Source organism: Uranotaenia lowii, chromosome 2, assembly GCF_029784155.1.
Source record: "Uranotaenia lowii strain MFRU-FL chromosome 2, ASM2978415v1, whole genome shotgun sequence".
In the NCBI taxonomy this organism is placed as follows: domain Eukaryota; kingdom Metazoa; phylum Arthropoda; class Insecta; order Diptera; family Culicidae; genus Uranotaenia; species Uranotaenia lowii.
Genome location: NC_073692.1, coordinates 86112912 through 86120728, shown reverse-complemented (window position 1 = coordinate 86120728; position 7817 = coordinate 86112912).

Here is a 7817-nt window from a genome sequence, read left to right as displayed (position 1 = left end):
AGAATCCATGCCAAAACGGGAACGGAGAACAATCACATTCTTCAGAAAAATAATGAACTAAACCCATGTTTATAGCTGTTTTTGAGTAGAAAGCCCCTAGCCCCGTAATATCACCAGAACATTACAAAAAAAAATATACAAAAACGTGGTCAGTACACCGAGAAAAAAGAATAGTATTTCCAACAATAATCCACTTATATTCAATCTTATATCTGATTGCTTCTCGGCTAACTATAATTATTAATATTTCAACAGTACATATAATAGATAATCTGATTGATTTCGTACATTCAACAATGTATATAATACATTCAACTATAGTTGTATGATTAATTTTGTGCAATCAACTATAAATATAATAGATTCAACTATAATGCGCGATTGATGTTATACATTCAACAATAATTATTGTAGAATCAACTAAAATCATATGATTTATTTAATTATAAATTTGATAGATTCAACTATAATAATATAATTGATTAAGTTATAAATATGATAGAATCAATTATAATAATATGATTGATTTAATAATAAATATGATAGATTCTATTTTATTTCTATGATTGATTCACTGAGGTCAACTATAAATATTTTACATTTAATTTACGTTTATATTGGAAGTTATCATATTTGAAACACTTTTTCGGAATAATTTTATGGCAACGTTTTATTTTCTTTTAATTTACATATTATTTTAGCATTTTGCATCTAGTTCGTTTTTGCCGCCATGATGCTAGAAAACCTGACCGGAAATTTCGATATCCACGTCCTGGTTCCTCCGATGTTGTTCTTTTTGCAACTTGTTGGTTGCCCAGCAAATTGTGCGTCTTAACTAATCGGTGCCGGAAGACGTCCGTGCTTCTGCACCCGACGAAGATAGACCTTGTGGGGGGGGGGGGGCGGGTGGAAGGGGGGGTAAATTTACTCAATATCATGACATAAATCCATCATACGCTGACTTACCATAATGCTAGTTTCCTGTGGGATCCTGCCAGGATCGTGTAAAATAACGTTGAGACCCGCGTCGATTTCCCGGGCAGCCAGAGTAGGTGTACTTCACAATTCCAGGAACTGTCGGCCGTCTACAAGACCGCTGCCAGGAACTGATAGAAGAAAATGTTTCCCCACCACCAGAGAGCGCTTGCGTTTTCCCACCGATGTCAGGAACTATCGGCTGAGCCCTAAAAACAGCAATACGATCGCTACAGGGAACACGTATTGTGTCCCACCACTTCCTTTTTTTTTTGCTGAAGAACACCATAGTATTCAAGTAACACACAATCAATCATAACAATATAGTTTTATTTACTATATTTATGGTTCAATACCTAGAATCAATCATCCATTTGTAGTTGAATCTATCATATTTACAATTCAATCAATTATACCACTACAGTTGAATCTATCATATTTACAGTTGAATCAATTATACCACTATAGTTGAATCTATTATATTTATAGTTAAATACCTAAAATCAATCATACAATTGTAGTTGAATCTATCATATCTACAATTGAATCAATTATACCATTACAATTGAATCTATTATATTCATAGTTGATTGCATAAGGTCAATCAGCAGTTTGTAGTTGAATCTATTGTATTTATAGTTGAATGCATAAAATAAATCATACATTTGAATGTATTATATTGATACTTGATTGCGTAAGGACAGTTAGATGTTTGTAGTTGAATCTATTATATAAGTAGTTGAATGCGAAAAAATCAACTGCATTTCGATTATTGGTATAACAAGCTGAAATAATTGGAACAACTGTCGTCTTTTCTCTCCGATAAATCATCAAGGCAAATAATGGATTTTTTTATGTCATACCCGTAAATTATGCAATTACAGTTAACTGATTGCTACTGACTAAAATAATTTAAAAAAATTCATATTTCAAAATGATCTCGAAATTACCAGTTTATAACATTAAATATCCCAATATTTACAGTTTTTCATTTAAAAAAAAATCAATGAGATCGTTGGAAAGCTGGTAATTTCATGATCATTTTAAAATTAAAATGAAAGAATGGGTGAATTTTGATTTGTTTCGGTCACTGTAAAGGGTGATACGGTCAAAAATTGGTCAACATCAACCTTACGTATTTCTTTCACGACGATGCTGACGAAGTTTGACTGCGTGGTAATGGACGACGAAACCTACGTCAAAGCCGACTACAAGCAGCATCCGGGACAGGAGTTTTATACGGCAAAAGGAAGGGGAAAAGTAGCAGACATTTTCAAGCACATGATACTGTCAAAGTTCGCGAAGAAATATCTGGTTTGGCAAGCCATCTGTATCTGTGGCTTCCCAGCTAACATGAAATCGTAATAGAAATGATAATCCAAATCGAATATTAAGACATTTTCAATAACAATCGTAAACAAGCTGGTTTTGAGTGATTTTCTATCATTCATTTACGATAAGCATTGCCCAAAAAAATTGGAATCGGATAGCAGTTTAGTCAATTCGTAAATTTACGATTTGAGTGAACTGATTTACGATAAATGTGCCATCCTTCCTTCTTTCTTCCTTTGACCGGTTCGTGAACAGAAAATCTTACATATAGAGCTATAACGCATATCATTTCAACTGATAATTTGGCATCGTGGCAAGATACCGGACAGCTAACTAGGAGGACTGAAGTTCAATTCTCGGTCGAGGAATTTTTTTTTCGTTTTGCTCAAATTACTTAAAATCGTATATATTGCTTTTTTGTAGGGAAATCGAATCGTTAAAATCTTGTCATTGTAGATATATCGCCTCCACTTTTGTAGCTAGAGTGTTTGAATAATCGTCTGCTGCCTTTCCTGAAGAAACACGGTTGTTCCGTACGGTTTTGGCCGGATTTGGCATCTTGCCATTACGGTGAAAAGGCCATGGAGTGGTACGCCGCCAACAACGTGCAGGTGGTTCTCAAGGACAAGAACCCTCCGATCACGCCAGAGCCCCGCCCAATTGAGAAATACTGGGCTATTGTCAAGCGGAACCTAAAGAAGACCAAAAAAACTGTTAAGGACGAGCAGCAGTTCAAGGCAAACTGGCTTCTGCGGCGAAGAAGGTGGTGATGGCAGGATTTAAGCGTAAGGCCCGGCAATTCGGATTTGGAAAAGCGGAAGCCTAACTGAATATTTTTCCTGAATTTGATACTAATTAAACTTGAAAAAGAAATTTAATTTGATTTTTTAAATAGACGATTTCAACGATTTACACGCGTTTTTCCTTCACCAAATTTTGACCGCATCACCCTTTATAAGTAGAGATTTCTCGCTTAACCAGCTCTCGCTTAGCCAGGTTCGACTGGAATTCGAAGTTGTACTGATGTGTGGAAAGATTAAGTGAATGTCATTATTTGATCATGTTTTCTCATCACCACTGTCTACGCTTTCCTCCGGATTAGCATCACTTTCCGTTCTGTGAAAATCGTAATACATTAGATAATATGTTAAGTAAAGTGTCGAGTTATCCGTAAAGCGTTCACGTTTGAAGAGGCCTTATTCAAATGACCTCTGTCGCGCTGATCCTGCCAAGGACTTTCATTTTTGCCAAAACCGCTGGAGATTCCAACATTTGCAAATTGTATTATCCCCCAGCAGAGCAAACAAGAAGCAAACGGCGGGAGATGCTCTTTGATATGCCACGCACACGACGCTTTTTCCTTCCTTCAGCTTCAGCCACGTTCCATTGGAAAACATTTCTTCCTGAAGATGGCTTTCACACCTAATTACAGGCAGGCCCACCAACAAACTTGACGGCTGTCGTAAAACTGATGGCGGGCGCTTTGCTATCGACAAGTTCTAATCTCAAAAGCATCGCCCGCCGCCGCTGTCTCGAATAACCAACTCGAACCGAAATGAGAAAAAGCGGCACATCGCTGCCAGTTTCGAGAGTGTGGTAATTGAATTTTAATGAGCTTTATCGTGGGGAATAGGGATCGAACCGGAGTCGGGAAAGACTTCACAACCGCCAACAGTCCTTCTTAGATGAACCGGAACACTATGTCGGAGGATCTTCTTTTTTCCCATTCGGTCCGGCAATAGAACAAAATCATTATTGCGCCACCGTCTTCGTCGTCGTCTTTGACCAACCGAAAGATCCAGCGCAAGCAACAAATTCGAAAACATCCATCCGATGGGAAGCGGAAGTTCGGGATGGAAAGTCATTCATTTCAGTGTCGCTTCTAGGATGTTTCCTTAGATATGTGTAAGGGTGTAGGAGGTTAGGTATGTCAGGAAGCAAAAATAAGATCCATCCAATGTTCCGGATTCTGTTGTATCTTCCACAGAATGGTGTCGGTTTCTTACCCAGAGGACCAATAAATTGGGCCCAATAACTTGTGGCCTTCTGGTTTGGTTTTCTGTTAAGCCTGATGCTTTAGGCCACTGGCTGGAATCAATTTCTTCTTGAGAGAGAAAGAAAGTCACATCTGTGGAATCTGGAATGATGGGATCTGTTTTGTATTCTTGGGTGAAAAACAAATGAAGAAGAGCCCAGAATCACATTTACGGTAGCTACTGAAGTGGAGTGATTGAGTCCTCCTAGTCAATGTTTTCCATCTTGTGGCTATCGAAATTTATGCAATGTTTCAGCTTCAAGTATTTTCAACATTTATTCTATCTCCAAGTTTGATCTTTTGGTATTGCATGACTTTCCAAGAAGTGTCAACATACAATGTATTTTGAAATAATGTTCTTAATATCCATTCTTTTTTTCGAATGTTGGAAACTGTCATAGTATGTTCAGAGTATTTATTGAAAAACTCATAGCATTTTGAAATTCCGCGAAGTCAGAATTTCGTGTCTCTCAAAATTTTATGCATCACTCACTTTGATATTTAAAAAAAACTTGCAAGTTGTCTCTGCCAACAATAGCCATAAGTTTGAGATGAACAGTACACCTCGAGTACAGTAATTCGAGTTTTTTTTTTATCTTTGAGGCCAACATTCGGGTTTTTTTCTTTCATAGGGTAGGAATTCCGTCCAATTCGACTCAAATCTTACAAAGATTATAGTTTTCAAGGCAAAAGTGTCTCCTGAGACATTTATCTGGAGCCATCGTTCAGATGTTTGAAATTTTTTTCTATGATCTATCATGAGTAGACTTTGCAAAGTACCGAAAAATCAATCTGTTCGAAAAATGAATCTAGAAAAAAATATTGGTCTATAACAATAGACTGAGTTGATTTTGGATCATTTTTGAATATCTCAAACCCTGGGGTCTAAACAGCTTTGTTTAGGGTCAAAACTCATCCATGATTTTTGCAGAATAAAATAAATAACATTTACCTGAGTAAGTTTTAACTTTTAGGCTCGGTTCCACAAGAGAAACAAAAATGATGTTGATTTTCAGTACTAAATATTCAACTTTCAATCCCATACAAACCTATCCGATTAGACCAAGTACGATGCTGGCCAAGTACGAGATTTCTCGTTATTTTTTGCTTGCCACAAATGGACCACAACTAGAATCATAACTCAAATGTAGAGTGTCCGTTTCCCGGTCATTTTAGCGTTCCCGGGAATCGGGAAATCTGACTATCCTTTTCCCGGGAATTCCCGGGATCCCGAGAAAAATTGAAAATGAATATTTTAACATGAAGATCTTAACCCTCGAATTCTTACCAATATGGTATTTTTTAATTTAAGGTAGTACCTAGTATTGCAAAACTTTTTTTAATGCCTAGAAAATTCAATAAGCAATTCGAAGGCCCAAAAACAAGGTACTTTAACCGAAAAACTGGTCTGATTCTAGCTGCAAAAATTTGAAATTATTGAGAACGATTTCGCACTATCGATAGATGTTAGTTAGCTAGACTTCGGGTTATTCATCAAATATCGTAAACTTTTAGATAACTATCTATTTGTTTAACAATATGTAATTTGTTGCTGATGATTTTGCTACTGCCAACAGTATCCGAAACGGAAGTTCTAAATGATGAGTGTTGCAAAACTGCTGTTAAATGCGCAAGCAGTGAGTGATTTGCGCAAGCAAAATGAGTGACCAATTTTGTCTCTTTGGCAGCACGGCTTAAAGAATACTTGCAAGCAATTTTAGCTCACGTCTAACTCGTTATACTCGTAATTGGGAAATTTAAAGTTAATAATTGATTAATTTGAGTTAGCAAATAAAGATATAATCTAAAAATTCGCTGTTAATCTAAATAACATAAACATGCAAGGGAACAAACATGTCATATTCTTAAACTAAAACGTTGTTTATGTAAAAAAAAGCTCCTTAATACTCTGGTGATCATATTATTCCATGAATTAATTAAGAATTTTGAATGCTGTATGAAAGCATCTGATATAAAACTTCAGCATTCGTGATTTTTTTTATTTATGTCACAACATTTTGAAATTTAAATCAAACGTTTGTTTAAAGAAACAAAATACAGCTCTAACTCACCAAAAGTATATTAAAGCAAGGCTTCTGGGAATAAAAACTTGTTCCATAGTTTCTACCGAAGTGTATGCGTACAAAAAATTCGTTCAACAAAATCTCGTGGACAAATTTGGGAAAGGAAGGTGTATGGAAATGTCCACGCTTGTCCACGGAGAGGGGGGAGGGGTTTTGGTCATGTCCACTTGGACATATTTACTTCCAAAATATTTTCTAAGGGTGAATAAATATTAACATGTTTAAATCAAAATCTTAAATTGCAAAGCTTTCCAGTTTCAGTTTAAACAACTAGTAGCTACTAGAAGGCAAGTATAAGATATGAAAGTTTAGAAATTTAAAATTTTTAAAGTCATTTTATATCAGGAAATGCTTTTTTGTTTTATTTTTCAATATCAACCATTTCAACAACAAAAAGGCAAGAAGAAGTGTTTTCTAACAGTCAAATTAGATTTAGGAAATAAAAACCATCTCAAATCTGTCCACGTGGACATCCGGGGAGGAGGGTAGGGGCTTGCCAAATGTCCACGCTTGTCCACGTTGGGGGAGAAGGGGGTAAAAAATTTCAGTTTTCTGTCCACGTGATATCTGAATGGCCCCTAATGATCTTTTAGATTCTGAAAAAAAAATAGTACCCAGAATCTTCCCATACCACATGAGTTTTAAGAAATTTCCATGTATTTCTATATATGTATGTCGAAATTTTCAATTGTACACTTTACAAGATTTATTTAAAAAGTTTGTCCAACAATGCTGCACTATGCAATAGGTATGTGTTTTTGTTAAAGATCCTTGACACAAAACTTTGAACTCAAAACTTTCTCTCACCCTGTACATTTTCCGAAATTTCCATGTAAGTGTATATATTTCAAAATTTTGTATTTTTTACTATACCAACTCAATTTAAAAAAAAATTCTTGTACAAAACTAAATACTAGTAACAAAACGTAGAACTCAGAATTTTCCCCTGGACCCGTGAATTTTTCGGAATTTCCATTGTATGTAACATTCTTCTTGAGGCTGTTTTTGATTTTTCATTAAAGAAATTTAATTTGAAAAGATTATTCAAGAAAAACAAATGCAGCACTAAGCCACTTTACTAGGTATGTGGGTTTTGATACTAGAAACAAAACGTAGTAATTAGAAATTTCCCTTACCCCGTGAATTCTCCGGAATTTACACATACGTGAGTACACGTCAATATATTCGATTTTTCACTATTGCAACTGAATTTGAAAAGTTTGTTGAAAAAAAACCAAATGCAGCACTAAGCCACTATAGATACTAGATATGTTGGTTTTGATACTAGAAAAAAAATCTAGTACTAAGTTTCTCTCTTGGCCTCGTGAATTTCCCGAAATTTCTCAATAAGTGCATATTGAACGAAATGTTAGATTTTCATTATCCTTCTT